Genomic DNA, 18,953 nt, shown 5'->3' with positions numbered 1-18,953 from the left:
AACCAGCCTTCGTGTCAGTTCCTCTGCGCTAGGAAGTGCAATGGAACACGTTGCTCGGGCAATTTAAATTCTAGGGCTAGGCGAATAAAGAAAAAGGCTTTGTTTTCTGGGTGAGTCGGATGACAGGAACCAACCGTAGGATGGACATTGTAAAAGAACCGCGTTGCTGCAAAAGTCAGAAGTCCCCCGGCACCATGAGCCGGGCTGCAGCTGGCGAATGTTGGATGTCTTTTAATAAAACGTGCAAGTCGAAGAAGGTGTTATCAGTCACTTGATTTTTTTTTTTTGGGGGGGGGGGAAGGAAAGGGAAGCAACCTTGTGAATTTTGCGCGGGGTAGAATCATTTGTGGAGGAAGCAGCGCTATTCGCGCATATTGCCGGAACAGCTCATTGGCACGGCTAGTTTAACGACGGTGCTCCGGCAGAACGGTACGTGCAGAAGCGGAAGTGTTAAGCAGAACTCCCGGAGTCCCACAGCGACTCCCCTCGCACCCCGCCACGCTGCGGCAATGGAGGGCGAGGAGGAGGAGGAGGAGGAAGGGAGGATCGGGAGCACACAGCCCCTCTTCCTAGCTGCAACGTCGGCTTTGAAACCCCACGGAAATGTGGCCAGCAGAAAGGCCGGGAAAGCCGCTAGGGTTCCCCAAGGGCTCGGCTTTCACTACTCCGGCCCCTCCTCGCCCTACTTTCATCTGTAGCTGCCGCGAAGCTCCTCCTCCTATCCGTTCCTCCCTGCCTATCTTGCTTGCCCGCCCGCCGGCCCCTCCTCTGCTGCGGCTTTAGGGGACTCCTTGCGGCACGTGAAGGTTTGCTGAAGTGGGGGAGGGAGGCTGCTGGGTCCCTGCGATCACGAGCCCCAAGGAGGGTCGCCTCCCTAGCCTGTGTTTTTACTCCCCCGGCTAAACGGGACAAAGGATTCAGATGGCCAAAGGGAACGTGCTTAGCTATCCTATACTGTAGTCTCAAAGTGGCTTGGCTTCCCTAGCGTATGCCAGCATCAAATGCAGGATAAGAGAATACCTTTTAAAAAAAGGTATATCTGTAGAAGAATGTGCTTCTTTTCGCCATGTGCTCTTATCGTTTAAATTCCTATCTGCTTTGTGTTAGATTAATACCCTGCTGATGATACGCCAATTACACAATATTTTATCTGTTTTGTAGCCCTTTATTATTTTTACAAATAACTCAAGGCTGCAAACATGCCTAATGCTCCTTCCTCCTGTTTTCCCCATAAAAACAGCCCTGTGAAGTGGGTTAGGCTAAGAGAGAGTGACTGGTCTCCAGCTTTCTAACCTGGTGCCTTAACCACTAGACTAGACCAAACTGGCTCTGTGTTCTCTTATGCTAGCATAGGCGTCTGGTGAAGTGTGTTTTCAATTAATTTGTTTTGTGTTTTCTGCTATGTTTTTAGCTGCCTTTGTTGGAAAGGCAGGTATGTCAATCCAGGACTAAGACATTCATGGCAGGTGAGAGACCTGCCTGGTTCGAACTAGTAGACATATGGATATTTTATCTGGTAATTTGCCAACCCAGCTTTGAAGCATAACTAAAATATAACAGGATTTAACATCTAATATAACAGGAGTTCAACAACGCATCATAACACTTTTAAGACATATTTGTATATAAATACATGTTAAAAGTCTGGTTGCAGAAGGAGAGATGGTGTGAAGGGGGTGTCGTCATCTAAGAAATGAAGAATGGTCTTTCTGCTCACACCTTACTTCCTGCAGTGTTCAGAAATCCATTTCTGTTTGGTGCACTCTTCCCTAAATAGTTTCACTCAATCTGGTGATTATAACAACTATGTCATAGTATAAATTAATGCTTCAATTTACTTATTCTCTTCCGCCATTCTTACCCTTTTTTCTTTTTCTAATTTTTTTTAAGATACTGCAGGCAGAGAATGTTTTGACTTTAATTCATGTACAAGATGGTGTGCAAGCAAAACTAGAATCAGCACTCTAGCACTGACAGTGTTACTTAGTTGGTTAATGAAATGTCTGGAAGAAAACAAGCTCAGAGAGCATCAAGGACCCCATAAAGTTGATTTCAGGTCTGCTTAATTCCCCATTTTCCCAGATGAAAAAAAATTGGATCTTGATTTAAAGAACTAGTTTTGGAGGGCAACCATCCTGTTGGGAGGAGAGCTCAAGCGGGGAATTAGTATGAACTTGTTATGTAAAAATACAAGAGAGCAAGTTGACAAACACACACACCCCTCCGTCCCTGAACGCCTTTGAACTTTATCTAGTTTTTCCCAGGCAAAAACTACCAGTATGTTTACAGGTAGATTCCTGTTCGATAGGCAGGGAACAATAATGTAGCTAGTTTGAGCTCTGCACGTGTGGGTCTGATTGTTTGCACTTGACAAGTCTGTAATTAACAACATAATCTTATCCATATCTTCCTAAAGGTAAGTTATATTTAGTCCTGTAGCACTCAGCTCTAGGTAAATTGCAGTAAGACGCCCAAACCATCTCATATAATAGCCCAAAATAGAATTAGTTTTTCCTATAATGATGACCATGGATAGTGAAGTAATATCCTAGCCAGCAGAGAAAACCAGGAGATAAACCTAAACCCCCAAAACTGGAAGGTTGCAGATTTCCCATCCCAGTTTATTTCATGGATATTAAGGCATTTATTAAAATACATCACTGAAATTTCTTAAACCACCAATGTCTTTATTTTTTAATTAATTACAAAAAGATGAAGATCATAAAATGCACAATTGTTCTGAAATTAAGCACATTAGAATCTCATTTATTTGATTGCTAAGTTTGCACAAAGGAGTCAGAAACAGTTGCTTCACAGAGCCCACTGGTACTAGTCAAGTATTTTTACTTTAAGGCTTTAAAGCAACTGCATCCATAGAAATGTTCAACATGGCTTTACTGACTATAAATCCAAAGAATTAAATCATTTTCCATAATTCAGGTTTGTTTTTTTTCTGAACTGGTAACTAATAGAAGAAAAAGAAACTGCAGGAATAAAAAAAGAAAAGCCTGTCTGAAAGCTATGTTTTTTCACTTGTTCATCCAAGATTTGAAAATATGACGACTGAAGTAGTCAGTTTAGCAAACTGACTACCGCAATAGTCATATTTTCAAATCAGTAAATTTAGAGTATTTAAAGCAGAACAGCAAAGAGCTGAAAATACTATCTTCAGATTAAAAACAAAGTGTCCGGCGCCATAGCGGCTGTACAGGTGCATAGTTCTATCAAAGTTGGATTTTATTCTTGAAAAAGACTATGATAATGCTGAGAAAGATTTAGAAAAAAGATACTCAAGATGATGATGATGATGATGTTGGAAGGTACCTTGGAGGTCATCTAGTCCAACCCCCTGCTCGGGCAGGAAACCTTATACCAGTGATGGCAAACCTCTTAGAGACCGAGTGCCCAAACTGCAACCCAAAGCCCACTTATGGATCGTCAGGTGCTGAATGGGTGTGGCCTATTGGGTGGGTGTGGCCCATTGGGTGGGCGTGGCTACGGTGGTAACGGCAGACTGGGTGGGACTAAAAAGTTCAATCAATCAATTCCAACTTTGCGAGATCTTTTTTCCCTCCCCCAAGAAGTTGAAATTGATTGAACTTTTTTTTTGTACACAGCGGCGGAGGCCTAAAGCGAAAAGATTTTATAAAACGCAGCTGAAGGCCTAGGACTGGGGCGACGGCATGCATGCCCACAGAGAGGGTTCTGCATGCCACCTGTGGTACACGTGCAATAGGTTCGCCACCACGGCCCTATACCATTTCAAACAAATGGCTGTCCAGTCTCTTCTTAAAACTTCCAGTGTTGGAGCATTCACCACCTCTGGAGGCAGGTTGTTCCACTGGTTAATTGTTCTAACAGTCAGGAAGTTTCTCCTTAGTTCTAGGTTGCTTCTCTCCTTGACTAGTTTCTATCCGTTGCTTCTTGTCCTGCTTTTGGAGAATAGCTTGACTCCCTCTTCTTTGTGGTAGCCCCTGAGATATTGGAACACTGCTATCATGTCACCCCTCACTCTTCTCTTCGTTAAACTACACATACCCAATTCCAGCAGCCGTTCCTTATATGTTTTAGCCTCCAGTCCCCTAATCATCTTTGTTGCTCTTCTCTGTACTCTTTCTAGAGTCTCAACAACTTTTTTACCTCGTGGTGACCAAAACTGGATGCAGTATTCCAAGTATGCCCTTACCAAGGCATTGTATAAAGTGGTATTAATACTTCACATGATCTTGATTCTATCCCTCTGTTTTCAGTTTACGAAAAGAAGGATGAAATGATAAAGAATGATGCATCTTTCCCTCAGAATTAGTCAAACAAAGCTAAGTATTGAGAGATTGAAGACAGGAAGAACTTTTTCACAAAGTACAAAATTTGTAGAAATCTTTGCTATGGATACCATGGCCACTAGCTTAGGTGACTTAAAAGTGTTAGATTGATTCGTGAAAGGTCAGGTATATCCGCACATTCCCCAGTATTGGCTGAAAGATTCCTTGCAAACTGTTTTTTAAAGGACACATCCTTGTGATCTCTCCGTCCAATTGCCGAGGCTACCTATCTGCGTAAGTCTTTTCTATCTTTTTCCACTTGTATTCCATGCATGCTTTGGCGAAAACTCTAGTGATGATGAGGCAAAGGCTGTCCAGCTGTTGTTAACTACTGTAGGCACCTCCTCTCTTCTGTAATTCCTGGTGACTTTCTTTATGGTTATTTTGACTTGGGCAATGGCAGAGTACCTACCAACACCTAGTTACAGCTCTTGGTCAACTGCTTAGACGAGGCAAGAGCGACTGAGCAATCTGAGTGATAGAGCACAAGAGACAGAGGATGGAGCAATAGAGCAAGCAGCAGAATGAGAAAGAGTGCAAAAGACAAGATGAGTAAAAGCAAGTGATAGATAGCAATAGTGCAAGCGTTAGAACGAGACAAGTGAGCAAGAAGAGAGCAAGTGAGAGAGAAAACAGAGCAAGAAAGATGAGTGTTAAGAATGTGAGATGGGTCAGAGAAAAACTGAGGGAGCGGAAGCTGGACAAAGAGGGGAAAAGTGTGCGTGTGAGAGAGAACTTGTGGATTCTCTCAGGTATCATCTGGGTGAGAGAGCCTCTTCCCCGTTTATCAGGAGGCCCATTTTACCCCCATGTTAGCTTTAGACAGATAGTTAAAACTGTGGATCTAACTCAGTCAAAATTCTTACTTCCCAATCCCAAACCTACTGCAAGTTAGGGGGAACTGTTGGATGCTTATTCTGCTGCTATCTTAATTAGTCCCATAGGAAACTGTTAGGTAGTACCACATACCAGCCTCATTGCCAAGACAATTCAACTATTGCAACTAAGCAAATTACAATTGCGTTCTTTTGTGCTCGGCCACAAACTGCAGAAAGCCTGTGAACTTGGTTGTCTAACAAACCTGAAGACTTATCAATAATTTCTAATCATCATGACTGTTATTTTTTGTAAAGGAAACTGTATGGCTGCCAGTAGTTGTTATCAGGGAAAGAGAAAAGGTGTGACTCTTGTTCTGCATTTAGGTTTTGTGGCTAACTGCAGTGAGGACAGGATTTGGATACATCTCTGGCCTGATCCAGGGATCTTTTTATTAGAAGATAGACAGAGACGTAGTCAGGCTGATTTGAGCAGACTTAATTAGCAGCAGGAGCTGCAATTCCAAACACCTTTTGTTATAATTCATTTTTATTTGTTATTTTATGATGTCTTATGAATATATAGAAAAACCTGTGAAATGTTATATACATTTCAGAACATTTTCCCATTAAAATTCTGAAACCTATTCAAAGTATGATAGCATTCAGTGGCTATAAATATTAGGGCTGGTTTAAAAAAAACATCAATAAAACAGCTCATTTTATTTATAAAAAAGATGTTAGCCCAATATATAACTTTATCAAATTACTTGCTTTGCTTTCTTCAACCCATCGCATGTCACCTTATGAAGATGGATCCCTGCCTCATCACAAGTGGGCATAAATCTGTCACCTCCTCTGAATTGAGTTCTCTCTCACTCTCAAGCAGGTTTGAGAAAAAGCCGCAGAATAAGGATGACACTGCCTCATTTGCCCAGTATAAAATGAAACTTCTCATTCCCAGCCTGTACCAGCTGTGGCTAATCCACAAAATTGGACACACACTGACTTTGGTCATAAACTGAAGAGCTCCTTTAGGCATGGTACAAAGGCGCACACACCAAAGTGAGAATTTTTCTCTTTAAGCTGATACCACAAACCAGGTTTGAAAATTTTGCTGAGTGGCGGTGCAGCTTTGGAATAGGGCATTTTAACAAAATTAAATACCAGTTACAGATTGGTAAACTTAATCACTTTAAGGTGGTCATTAATTAACTGGAGAGCAAATTCTGTTAAGTTCACATTCAAACGCGTGTGTTTTTAAAATTCAGGTTATTGCAATATCTTATTTCCCTATGATAACATTAAATTCAAAGCAACTTACAATTTTTTTAAAAAAAAAGTTGCAGCTTTTTTTAGGGAAATAGATTGAAAGATGGAGGTTTCTACTAAAATTGTAGAACATTTTATATCTGAGCAAGTAACAATAATCCCCAGTGAATCATTTATGAAGCAGGACCATCACCTCTGAATCCTAAATATTAGACACAAGTTTTAAAAATACAAGATCTTCATGCTCTGCTTTCGAGGATAATTAGATTGCTTACTGCCCATTATGGTTACTTCTGTGTTTTCAGCGTATTCATTTAAATATTTATTTAAAAAGTATCTATACAGACTTATATACAGTACCATATATGTATGTACGTATGCATTTCTTCTGGTATCAACATAGCATTTAGAATAAGTATTTACAATAAGATATAGAGACATATTTTTAGTTTTTTTTACCTACAGTAAAACACCTTAAGCAGAACAAGAATTTATCAGGCAAGTGTAAAACATAGGGATTTATCTAAAATGTATTTTTTTCACAAATCAATGAAATATGTCTAGTCAGGATACAGTATGACTATCTTGACCATGTTGCTTTGTAATACGGTATTAGTAGAGACCCAAATAAGACAGTACTACTGCTACAACTACTACTGCTACAAATACTGTTATCCTTGGTTTTGTTTATCCAACTTCACATCATCATGCTTTCCTTTCAAACATAACATCAGTCTTATTTTCCTTAAAAATAATGTTTAGATTGTACTAGGGTTTGTTTTCATTTAGATTTTCTCTGTTCATTTATCCCTCCTATATGTCATTATTTTTAGTGGCTTCCTTGTATAATTGAATAAAATTGTAAATAACACATGGCTGTTTAAATAACATACACTTGCATGTAAATAATAACGCTTTCCTTTTGTTCTTGAAAACAGTATTATTGTCCCAATCCATATTGACCTTTCCTTCCCTCCTTTCCACACCATTTGTCTGCTGCCCACTTCACCAGATTCTGACCACTTTACTACAGGGATAGATAAATAAAATCTAAGAAGGGCTACATGTCACTTAACAGCTGAAAACATCACCCTCAAGTGCAATAGCATCCCATATTCTTTCAACTCATCTTCCAAAGTCTTGATCAAGGTGGGTGGTTTTCATCTGTGACCAGAATGTCATGGAAGAGTGGGCTGTTCTCATCTCTGGGAGGAGGAAATACCAATGGTTGGCACCATTGCAGAGAAAGCTTGTTTCCCAGCTGCCATCCCCCTGACCATCTGGGGAGTGTGATCACCAACTGTTTCCCCCCCAGAAAAGCATATGCAGGACAGAAAGCTTCTGCTTGGAGAAGGCAGTCTCAGAAGAAGTCAGGGACTAGGCCATACAGTAGAGGAATTTATTGGTCATAATCAGCACTTTGACCTATTGGAGACCTATTGGTAGGCAATGCAATCCTTGCAAGATGGGTATGCAGATAGTCTTTGGGTTACGACCACTCATTCAGCAATCACCCCAAATTATGAGAGTGCTGAACAAGGGAGATTTCAGACTAGTCTACAAAGTTGGGGCTGTCATGTCCCCACAGTCACATGATCATCATCTGCAGTCTTCCCTGCCAGTTTCTTAACAAGGCAAATTCCCACAAAGGAAATTCCCAGGGATCTCATACGCTATAGCACTCCCTTGCCTTCTCCACCCCAGCACTCACCTGTGGCCCTTGCCAGCCGCCTGCTCTTCCCAGTGCCTGCCTGCTGCTCTTGCCAGCCAACCTATGCTTCCCAGGACCTGGTGGAACCCCCAATCCCTCTGCACGCTAGCTGGGACTCCTGGTTAGCAGCCCTTGCAGTCATGGAGTTATGACAGGAAGTGCTGCAATTGCTGTTAGCAATGTAGTCATATGATGGCATGCTTTACATCGATTAAGGGTAGCAATCCCAGTCCCAATTGTCGTTGCAACCCAAGAACTACCTGTAATGCTGTTGAACCCGGACTGATCCATCAGAAATTACACAGCCACATTTTGAAGCCCCTGCAGCTTCAGAATAGCCTTCAAAGCAGTGCATTTAAGTGATCCAGATAGGTGATTAGGATATGAGTGGCAATTGCCAAAGGCTCATGTTTCAAGAATGGTTGTATCATCCACATCTGCTTAAAGGATTTTCTAACTCTGGTCTCCACCTGCTCTTTGAGCAGAGCTTGAATCCTGGAGAACTTCCAGATCTTCACCCAGTTCCTTCCAGAGAAATGTGATTGTGAACCAATACAGTTTATGCTGCATCCATTTATATGTGCACTTCAGTGTACCCACTCTTCTGTGCAAGCTGTGGATGGATATTGATGAGCTGAGTTAAATTCACGGAGCCAGTTTTCATGAATAAAGCCCTACACGCATGAACATTCCTGTACAATACCGTATAGCATAGGGCCAGGTTATTTAAGGGACAGCCTTTCATTCTACAAGATCAGGCAGAGTGGGCATGCTCCAGGTCCCACCAATTAAAGAGTGCCATCTTGTGGGGTCCCAGAGCTGTGCTTTTACAGTGGAATATCCTTCCCCTGGTGGTTCATCTAGGGCAGGGGTAGGCAACGTTGGCTCTTTTATGACTCGTGGACTTCAACTCCCAGAATTGCTGAGCCAGTATGGCTGGCTCAGGAATTCTGGGAGTTGAAGTCCACGAGTCATAAAAGAGCCAACGTTGCCTACCCCTGATCTAGGGCTAGGCTGAACGTTAGAAAAGGTCTGAAAACCTGGCTTTTCAAACAGCTCAGATGCCAGGATGATAAGTAAAGGAGGAGTTATTGGCATTTAGATGCACCAAATTTGCTGATGTGGTGCTTATATGTGTTCTATACATCTTCTGTATATCACCTGGAACCTTTCAATTTATCAGCCTCTAATTAAATAATAAACTATGGGAGTAGCCATTTTACTCTGCCTTTTTACAAACCCAGCAAAAAGCCATTGTGTTAGATCTTTATTTTTGCATAAGGAGAAAAGATGATTCACTATGGTAGTAAAGCCAACCACTACTCAGTCTGCTCGGTCGCAAAGCTCAATACCAGCAGGTAAGTGTCTCCACTTGCAAAGCTCAGCGTCAAAAACAGGTGTAAGAGGATATAGAGTATTAAGCCACAATTGTAAACATAAGGTAAAGGTTCCCCCGCACATGCGTGTTAGTCATTTCCAACTCTAGGGGCCGGTGCTCATCTCTGTTTCAAAGCCGAAGAGCCAGCGCTTGTCCGAGGACGTCTCCGTGGTCATGTGGCCAGCATGACTAGACGCCAAAGGCGCACGGAACGCTGTTACCTTCCCACCGTAGTGGTCCCTATTTTTCTACTTGCATTTTTACGTGCTTTCGAATTGCTAGGTTGGCAGAAGCTGGGACAAGTAACAGCCGCTCACTCTGTAAAATAAAGCCCAGCAAACCTGCAAAGTCAACCCAGTAATTGTGGCATTTTCATTCCACCCTAAAATTATCAACAAGGCACAAAAGTACACAAAAAATACCAAAGTACAAGAAATCAACAAGGAGCCCTTTGCATTTATAGTAGGTCAAACCAGAAAAGAACCAAAAGAATGCACAAAGACATGATTTTTGCACTCATAATGTGCACTTTGAAAATGTCAGCAATACTTGCCTTATGCACAGTCAAAGATGCCCATTTGTATTTGCCCAAATCTAAGTAGGCAGCAATCACAGCAAAAACTCAGGGCTGTAGGTTATGTTGGACAGCTGAAAAAGATCCTGGAAGAAGACTATCCTTTCCATTTTATTGCCCAGAAAACAGCTCTGAAGTCATTACAAATCATGCTGACCTTAGTTCATAATGACTACATCCATGCAGTTGTCCTTGCAGTATAAGAATCATGGCTTGCTACTGCCTTCTGGGATTGTTTAAAGAATATTTCCCAGTCTAGTCAATACTCCTGGAATTTCCAGGTACTTCTTATCCCTGTATTGAACTAACTCTGTTTTAGTTTCTAAAACTACCTGCTGAGACTCTTAATGACTATTTGCAATGTACACAAGGATTGAAACCATGCACCTTTGCAACAGCAGCTTCTGCCTCTGAGTTAGGCTGATATAACTATGGTTTTCCTCTTAAAGCTACCCCCTCATTATACTGTTCAGTCTCAGTCAATAGCAGTAGAGATAGAATTGTTCCGCCTTCCTGTAATGAATAGACTGATCTCAGCCCTATAAGATAGACCAGACTAGGAAACCAGTATAATATAGGCCAGGGCCACTTTTATTTGAACAAATGCAGTAACAGAATTGTGCTTCCCTCTCCCTCCCCTGATCCTTGTGTGAACCAGGGAAGTGCTTGTCTGAGATGCTTTTTCAAGTTATTTTCTTGGCCCCGGCTGAAGCCCCTCTTATCTTGGCAATGTCTCTCCCTTGTGTTCCTCGGGCCATTCCCTATGCCCTCTGCAACTGGAAACGTTTTGAGCAAAAAAAGAGAGAATAATCTGGATTCAAATGTTTGGAAGTTCTAGAATGAATAGCTCAACACTGTTCAAAATGTGCCTATTTTAGTCTGAGAGCAGGTTAGTCTCAATGTGTTTTGTCTTGATTCCAGAACTTATGTCATGGTTCTGACAGACAGAGACAAATAAAGCAGAACTCCAAGGCTTGCAAGTTCCTCAAAGAACATGTTTATTGATACAAACTATCTGCACATCAAAAGTGAAACCAAGTCTGAATAGACACGTAACAATCCCCAAAACAAAGTTAAGAAATCCCACCACTAAAGCTATGTAAGCTACTACATCCCCCAGTACAACTTCTTGGCGGGCTTTTCACGAAATGCCCAGCATGCAGTCCCGGGAGCAGCCGATGACCTTGGTTCCCACAGGAGAAAGTGTTTTGTCTAGCAAAGCACCTGGTAAACCCCCTTCCCTCCATGCTATGTGTCAATCAAAAATGAGTAGGGAAAATGACTGCAGCCATGCTCATTTTCAAAGTTAACAGTTGGCTCCTCTTCAGAAAGAAAGAGTCTCCTGCAGGGGAAATAAAAATCAGGTTAGAAATCCCCTCAGGGCTTATGAGAATATTTATCATAAAACTTTATCAATCTATCCGCCTTCACATTTGTAAATTTCACCCATGTAGCCTCTGAAAGGGGGCAACCTTTCCACTGGACAAGGTATTGTAACTTTCCCTTATGCAGCCTAGAATCGAGAATATGTTTTATCTCATAATGCGTCTCTCCTCTACCACCATCGGACCAGGCGATTCTGACACAGGTTTCAAAAGACTGCAGTGAAACACTGGGTGAACTAACAATCATGAAAGTTTTAACTCCACTGTCACAGGGTTTATGATCCTGATAATGGGGAAAGGACCAAGAAATTTTGGACCCAATTTTTTGCTGGGCAGTTTTAACCGTAGATATTTCATTGGAAAATAAACTAATTGTGCAATATAAAAAGGGTTTTGAGGGGAACGTCATTTGCTTTATCCTTGTAAACCTTGGTAGCTTTGGTCAACGCCTTCTTCACGTTCACTCAAACCCCTTGGAAAGATGTCAACCATTGGTCCAAAGTCTGGGAAGAAGGAGGTGCCTGTGGGAACTCAGGCATGGGCACAAAATCTCAACCCATCGCTATTTTGAAGAAGATGGGACCAGTGCTACTGTACACAGTATTATTGTAGGCTACCTCTGCAAAAGGTAAAAGGTCAGCCCAATTAGACTGCTGGTAATTTACATAACATCTGAGATACTGTTCCACCATTACATTTGCTTTCTCAGCAGCTCCATTAGTATTCGGATGAAAAGCAGATGAAAGCCCCTGGGAGGACCCAATCAGTTTAACAAACTCCCTCCAAAACTTTGCAGTAAACTGGACCCCTCTGTCAGAAATAATCCTCTTTGGGGCACCATGGAGTCAGTGTATATGCTTCAAAAACAGTTTGGTTAGCTTCTGGGAAGAGGAAAGTCCTGAGCAAATGATGAAATGTGCCTGTTTGGAAAATAGATGAATCACAGTCCATATTACAGTGTTTCCCTTGCTCTCAGGTAATTCTACTATAAAATCCATGGCTATCTCCTCCCAAGGCTGAGAGGGGTCGGCCACTTGCTGCAATAAACCTGGTGGTTTTCGAGGACACTTTTTCATAGCAGCACAAGTGGCACAACTTTTTACATAACTCTCAATGTCCTTTTTCATTTTTGGCTACCAGAACTGCCTGCGCACTAGATGCAATGTTTTTTAAAATCCAAAGTGACCATTTGTAACACCTGGAGTCAGGACCAGCAGGGGTCTCTGTGTGTGCAATCTGGTTGTTATTTGGGAAGTGGATTGCGGCAGAGGAATAGTGGAGTTAATTACTTCCTCTCTGTTGCTCTTGAACTAGAGCATTCTAGACAAGGCATCAGCCAAAAAGTTCTTACCCTCAGGAAAATATTTTAAAGTGAAATTAAAACAGTTGAAGTATTGAGCCCACTGAACTTGCTTGGGAGATAATTGGTGGAGGGCCTTGAGAGCCTCCAAATTTTTGTGATCAGTCCATACCACAAAAGGTATTTCCCCCACTCCAAGAAATGACACCATGTCAGCAAAGCCCAACAAACTGCAAAAGCCTCTTTCTCCCAAACTGCCTACTTCTTCTTAGTCTCAGTTAATTTCCAAGAAGTGTAAGCACAAGGTTGTAACTCTCCTCTGTGATTTTTTTGTAAAAGAACAGGACCCACGGCCATGTCACTTTCATCAGCTTGAATGATGAATTGTTGTCTGGGGTCGGGGTGTTTAAAGACTGGTTCAGCTGCAAAGAGTCTCTTTAATTTTTCGAATGCTGCCCGGCACTCTAATGACCATTGCAATGGCTGACAATGTTGGGGCTTTCCCCCCTTTTGCCTGTTTTGAGTAAATTGGTGATTGGCATGGCTATTCTGCTAAAGAGGGAATAAATTGACGATAAAATTTGGCAAATCCCCAAAAACTTTGAAGCTCTTTGCAGGTGTGTGGAGGTTGCCATTCTATTACTGCTTTTACTTTGGCAGGGTCCATCTCTATCCCCTCATTCAAAAGCCATTACCCCAGATAGTCAAGGCGTGTCTGGTGAAATTCACACGTTGACAGCTTTGCATACAGTTTGGCTTTCAACAGTTTCCTTAATATGTCACGGACCAGTTTGATGTGTTCATCCATGGTTTCAGTGTAGATAAGGACGTCATCAAGATAAACCAACACCCCCTTCTATAAATAATTATGGAGCATTTGATTTATCAATTGCATAAATACAGCAGGGGCCCCTTGCAGTCCAAAAGGCATAACTTTAAGTTGGAAACTCCCCAAAGGGCAATTAAAGGCTGTTTTCCATTCGTCCCCCTTCCTAATCCAGATCTGATAATAAGCTTCTCTTAAATCCAGCTTGGTAAAAAAATTTCTTTTAGCCAGGTGGGCTAACATGTCCTTCATCAGGGGAAGGTACGTATTTTCCATACCAACACCATTGAGAGACCTGAAATTGATGCATAATATAAGAGAGCCATCTTTCTTTTCCTTGAAAAGCATGGAAGCATCCATGGGTGATTTTGTTGGCTGAATGAAACCCCTAGCTAAGTTTTTATCAATGTACTCTTTTAGTTTTTTCATCTCTCTGAGTGTCATAGAGCAGGGGTGTCAAACTCAATTTCATTGAGGGCCGCATCAGCATTGCGGTTGCCCTCAGGGGGCCGGGTGGGTATGGCCAGGGTGGGCGTGGCCTATTGAGTGGGCGTGGCTAGAGTGCGTATGGCCTACTGGGTGGGCATGGCCAGCTCTACATCGTTTGCATCAAGGGTGCCTATGGGGGCCTGGGCAGGAGTGGGACAGATCTGAGGGTCTCTGGCAGAAGGAGGGTCTCTGGGCCAGGGCCAAGGCAGTGGGGGCCGTTCCCTCACTGTTTCCAGGATGGCTTCGTGGGCCACATTAAACCACTTCGCGGGCCGCATCCGGCCCCTGGGCCTTGTGTTTGACATGTCTGTCATAGAGTATTTCCTTGGTTTGGAGAGCTTGGCACTGGGCAGAATTTCAATAGCACAGTCTGTAGCCTGGTGTGGAGGGAGGATGTCGCATTCCTTCTCACTAAAGGCTTCTGCCAAATCTTGGTACTCAGTAGGGACAAGTTGAGTCCCTTGCAGCTTTTCGACTACAGTTTTTAGGATTTCATGGGACTCCCCATGCGTTTCGCAGATGGCCAGTGTCTTTGTTTTGTCATCAGTATCAGATGGGGAGCGTCCTGTCCCTAGTCTTATTTTGCGCATTCCCTCCTCTCACCAGATGTGAGGATGCCATTTGTTAAGCCATGCTAGCCCCAAAATTACTGCTTCAGTCATCTTCGGAACCACCACAAAATGGATGATTTCCCAGTGCTGACCCATTTCTAAATGTAGAGGTTCAGTTACATGCACTTCCGATGAGGGACCCATTGGCCTGCTCGAACCCTATGGGATGAGGCAATAGCTTGGCTCAGATGCCCAGTTTTGGTACAGTGGGTAAATTAATTAAGCACCGACAGCACCACGAGTCTTTTAGGATGCTCAGATTCATGTGAGCCCCTGTTTTGGGCACTATCAGTCTGGTGGAAATGGCAAAAGGGGGAATGAGCCAACTCACCATAGGGTGCTCCTCGCCTTCCTTGTTGCTGTTGTAGGGTGCTGGCATCTGCTGCAGCTTGGTTTGGAGTTTGGCTCAGCCATCAGGACTTGGGATTCATCTTCAAACTGACCCCTCAGTTGCTCCATGAATAGATTAATGTCATGCAATTCAGAAGCCCCCTCATCATGGAGGTTGGTCATCCAATTGGCCGCTTCCCCCTCTAAATTTTTCACTACGCATTCACCATCATAGCCCCATCCAGGTAGGCATAAGTGTAGCGATCCAAATGAGCCCACACCTGGTTTAGGAAAAAGGTCAGCTTCTTGGGATCTGCATAGAAGGTGGGCTTGATGGGAGGCGGCTCAAATCTTGGCAGGGCCACCTGCGCCTGCTGCTGGGCTTGGGTGGCTTGCTGGTCCTGGGGAAATGGCCGAATCACTCTCCAGATTTCTCTTGGCTGGGCTTCGGGACTGGCATCCTGAGGCCGTGGCAATGGGCTTGGCTGGGATACAGGGCTCGGTATCGCAGCTGGTTGGAGGGTGGGTGAAGCAGCATGGGCTGTGGCAGTTGGGCTGGAACTCTAGTGAGGGGGAGGGAGAGATGGGTAGTTTTTGGCATTTCTCCCCACGGCACCCACCTCTTGAGCAACAGGAATCGTATCTTTCACCTCCAGCCAGCCAAACTTCTCCTTCACCTGTTCAAGTGAGGGGCTGTAGACTGCTGACAAATCTCCACTCTCCAGAGTTGTCCCATCCCATCGAGCCCTTTTCTTTCTTTTCATTCACATACAAAGAACCCTGGGGCAGCAGCAATAAAAGCTCCTCTCCAGAGGTTACAGGAGTGCTCCTGCGCTGAGGGGCAGCCTTGGCTTAGAAGAGGTCCGTTGGGGCTGTAGTTCTTTCCTGCGGTACCAGTTTCCCAGGTTGGATCAACCTGGTTTTCGGCCAAGCCCCTGCCAGTGACACCTCCTCAACGGCTGGAGAGCCAGCCTGCCCTCCGACAGCCTGAGTCCCGTTGCCACTAGCAACAGTTTCAACTTTCTCCTCCATCTCGAGTCTTCACTAAGTCTTTGCCGCTCTCCCAAAAGTGATTGGGTAGGCGGTCGAGGCCCAGCACCCTGAAAAATGAAGTTTTTATGAGACTTGGTTTAATGTCATGGTTCTGACAAACAAAGACAAATAAAGCAGAACTCCGAGGCTTGCAAGTTCCTCAAAGAACATGTTTATCGGCATGTCAAAAGTGAAACCCAGTCTGAATAGACATGTAACAATCCCCAATGCAAGGTTAAGAAATCCCACCACTAAAGCTATGCAAGCTACTACATTCCCCAATACAACTTCTTGGTGGGCTTTTCACGAAACGCCCAGCCTGCAGTCCCAGGAGCAGCCGATGACCTTGGTTCCCACAGGAGAAAGTCTGTTTTGTCTAGCAAAGCACCTGGTAAACCTCCCCCACTCCCTCCATGCTATGTGTCAACCAGAAATGAGTAGTGAAAATGACTGCAGCCATGCTCATTTTCAAAGTTGACAGTACCCAAGTGTTTTGTTTCAAGCTTGGAACATATTCAACTTAGGTCTTTTTAAAATGAGTGACAACCAGCTAAATCCTCTCCCTCTGGACTAACACCGAGCAAGTAAATTGGATGGTCCATGCACAGCCCTAATTATAATCCAGATAATTACTGAATTTAGGAACTTAAAGCAGTTGATTAATTCTGAATTCTGCTTCATTAGTGCAGTTTGATGGAAGAAATTCAAATAAATAGGGAGCTACCTTACACTCAATCAAATCTAGTTTGCTACTATTTATATAGCTTGACAGCTGCTATCCAAAGTTTCAGAGGTAACCTTTTCCAGGTCAATCTGGAAATTCTAGAGATTAAATCCAAAATCTGCTTGTAAAATACATGCTTTAGTATTAACTGATGGCTCTCCCCAAATTTAGCAAACAGGCAACCAAAATACTATTCTTTTCCAGCTTAGCTTTCTTTAGCAAGTCAGTTTCGTTGCTATATGTATGCTACATATCTCAGAAATTTGGGGTATTTGGCATTAATTAATTAGTTGTATTATACAAATTTTCATGGGTTATAACTCATTTCATAGAAAATACCTCAGAGAGAGAGAGAGAGAGAGAGAATATTTAGGAGGAATGCAGAGAAGGGAATAATCTACAGAAGGGAGAATGGTGAGAAAAGAAGACAGAGAATTATTTGGGGGAGATAAATTACTTAGATCACATCTAGAATTAAAAATAAAAATAAAAATTGTGTTTTGGAGAGCAGACTATCTATTGCAATAGACATGATAATACATCTTAAAATCTAATAAATTATGAAAAATGCAAGGTTATTCTCCTGAGAAAGAAGTACATCTCATATATTATATTCCATGTCAGAAAGAAGAACCAGGGGAAACGGTGAAGATAAGGAACATGACTACATAAAAAAGCAGTTGGACATGCCACAGAATAACTAGTTAACACAAGCAATTTGGTAACAAGGTGTGTATGCAGAAGCCTTGGATTGTGTTTAATCTATGTAAAATGGTGTTGAATTTTCTAAAAGAATTTCAGCTAAACTAATCAGGCTCTGTAATTCTTTTTCTTAAGTATTGCCACCTTGAGGTCTAAAATGGAAAATTCAGGGAGCTGAGGTGTTTCCCTAATTATTTCTGCATACTTATTCTGTTCAGAAATGGTAAATTTTGATAGACTTTTGCAAGGACTGCTTCTCTATTAGACCAGTTGATAAACCTGTTAATTTTTTTTTCTTTTTACCACCCGTAATCCCTTTATTCTGGATGGAGTCGTGGCAACTGAGTGGAGCTAAGCGTTTACCTTTCTTGATGTCTATACTATATATTTTCTCTTTGAGCCCTGATAAGAGAAACATCTGTTGCTGCCTAGGATTGAACTCACAACCTTCCAAGTGGGAGGCAAGCATCTTTACCTCTAGGCCACCACACCACTCAATAAATCTGTTAAACATAATCTGTTCAAAATCCATTTTGAAGATAAGTTATTCTAACACGGCCATTAAAATAATGGTGTCCTGTTGTACCATATGTGCCCAGAGTTCTGCCATGAACCCAGAGATTAAAGTATCATTTGTAATAATAAAAAGAGTGAACTGCTTGAGGAATAGAGTTTGTTAGTTCATTAGAAATTCATCAGATTTCATTAACTCAAGCAGAAAGATGGTATAAGAAATAAGTATATCTATGATTGAGCTAGAATAATATAGTGTGTCCCCCATTTTATACTATGAAACTTTTTTGGTTTACCTGGGGATCCCAAACTGGATATAGGTTTAGTGACTCAGGATGAAAATGGAGTTGGGGAGAACTTGTTGGAAGGAAGGAAGGAAGGAAGGAAGGAAGGAAGGAAGGAAGATTTAAAGCTTTTATACAACCTATCAGCTTTTAAGAATAGATCATACAGTAATAAGGAACAGTTTTCTTTCTCTCCATCCAGCACCTTCTGGTATGTGCAAAAAAAGGCTCACTCATATGCACTTGATCAGTTCTTCCATATTCATGCAGCATCTGACAGACCATATGAAATAATCATTGAGGCAACACATCCTCAAGTTGACATCTCATTGCCATACACTATTTTATTTTTGCAAGAGGTATATGGATGATTGTATGTAGAATGCATGTATGTATGTGTTATGCTTGAATATTAATCAACCCATATTAACCCCTTTATTCCTCCATCTATTTTTATGTCACCAAACTGAGCAAAACAGAGGACATGGATGAAAGGCAGAGACTGCATATGGGCTGTCCTGTGTTGGTCAGCTCCCAAGATGACTGTTCTTGGGAAGGAAAGAGATTCTACCAGTTGCCTTTCTTAAGTGGTTTAATTCCAAATGATCAGTCCGTCCGTTTTTTCTTATATAACTCCTACCTTGGGACGGTGTCAGTATGTTCTACACAAGGAGACTGTGCTGTA

General features: G+C 42.4%; 1 long non-coding RNA gene across 1 annotated transcript in view; it reads left to right on the top strand.

The window, feature by feature from the left end:
- Positions 1-383: 383 nt before the first annotated feature.
- The window catches only part of LOC308663339, a 35,158-nt gene continuing 16,588 nt past the window's right edge, over positions 384-18,953 (top strand). The window contains exon 1 of the long non-coding RNA XR_014025366.1: positions 384-429. This is a non-coding gene — a long non-coding RNA (uncharacterized lncRNA). The remainder of the gene's footprint in view (positions 430-18,953) is intronic.

The sequence above is a fragment of the Vipera berus genome (genome assembly GCF_964194415.1).
Source record: "Vipera berus genome assembly, chromosome: 1".
Taxonomy (NCBI): domain Eukaryota; kingdom Metazoa; phylum Chordata; class Lepidosauria; order Squamata; family Viperidae; genus Vipera; species Vipera berus.
The sequence above is the reverse complement of the archived record's forward strand: the minus strand, read 5'-3'. Positions and strand labels throughout refer to the sequence as shown.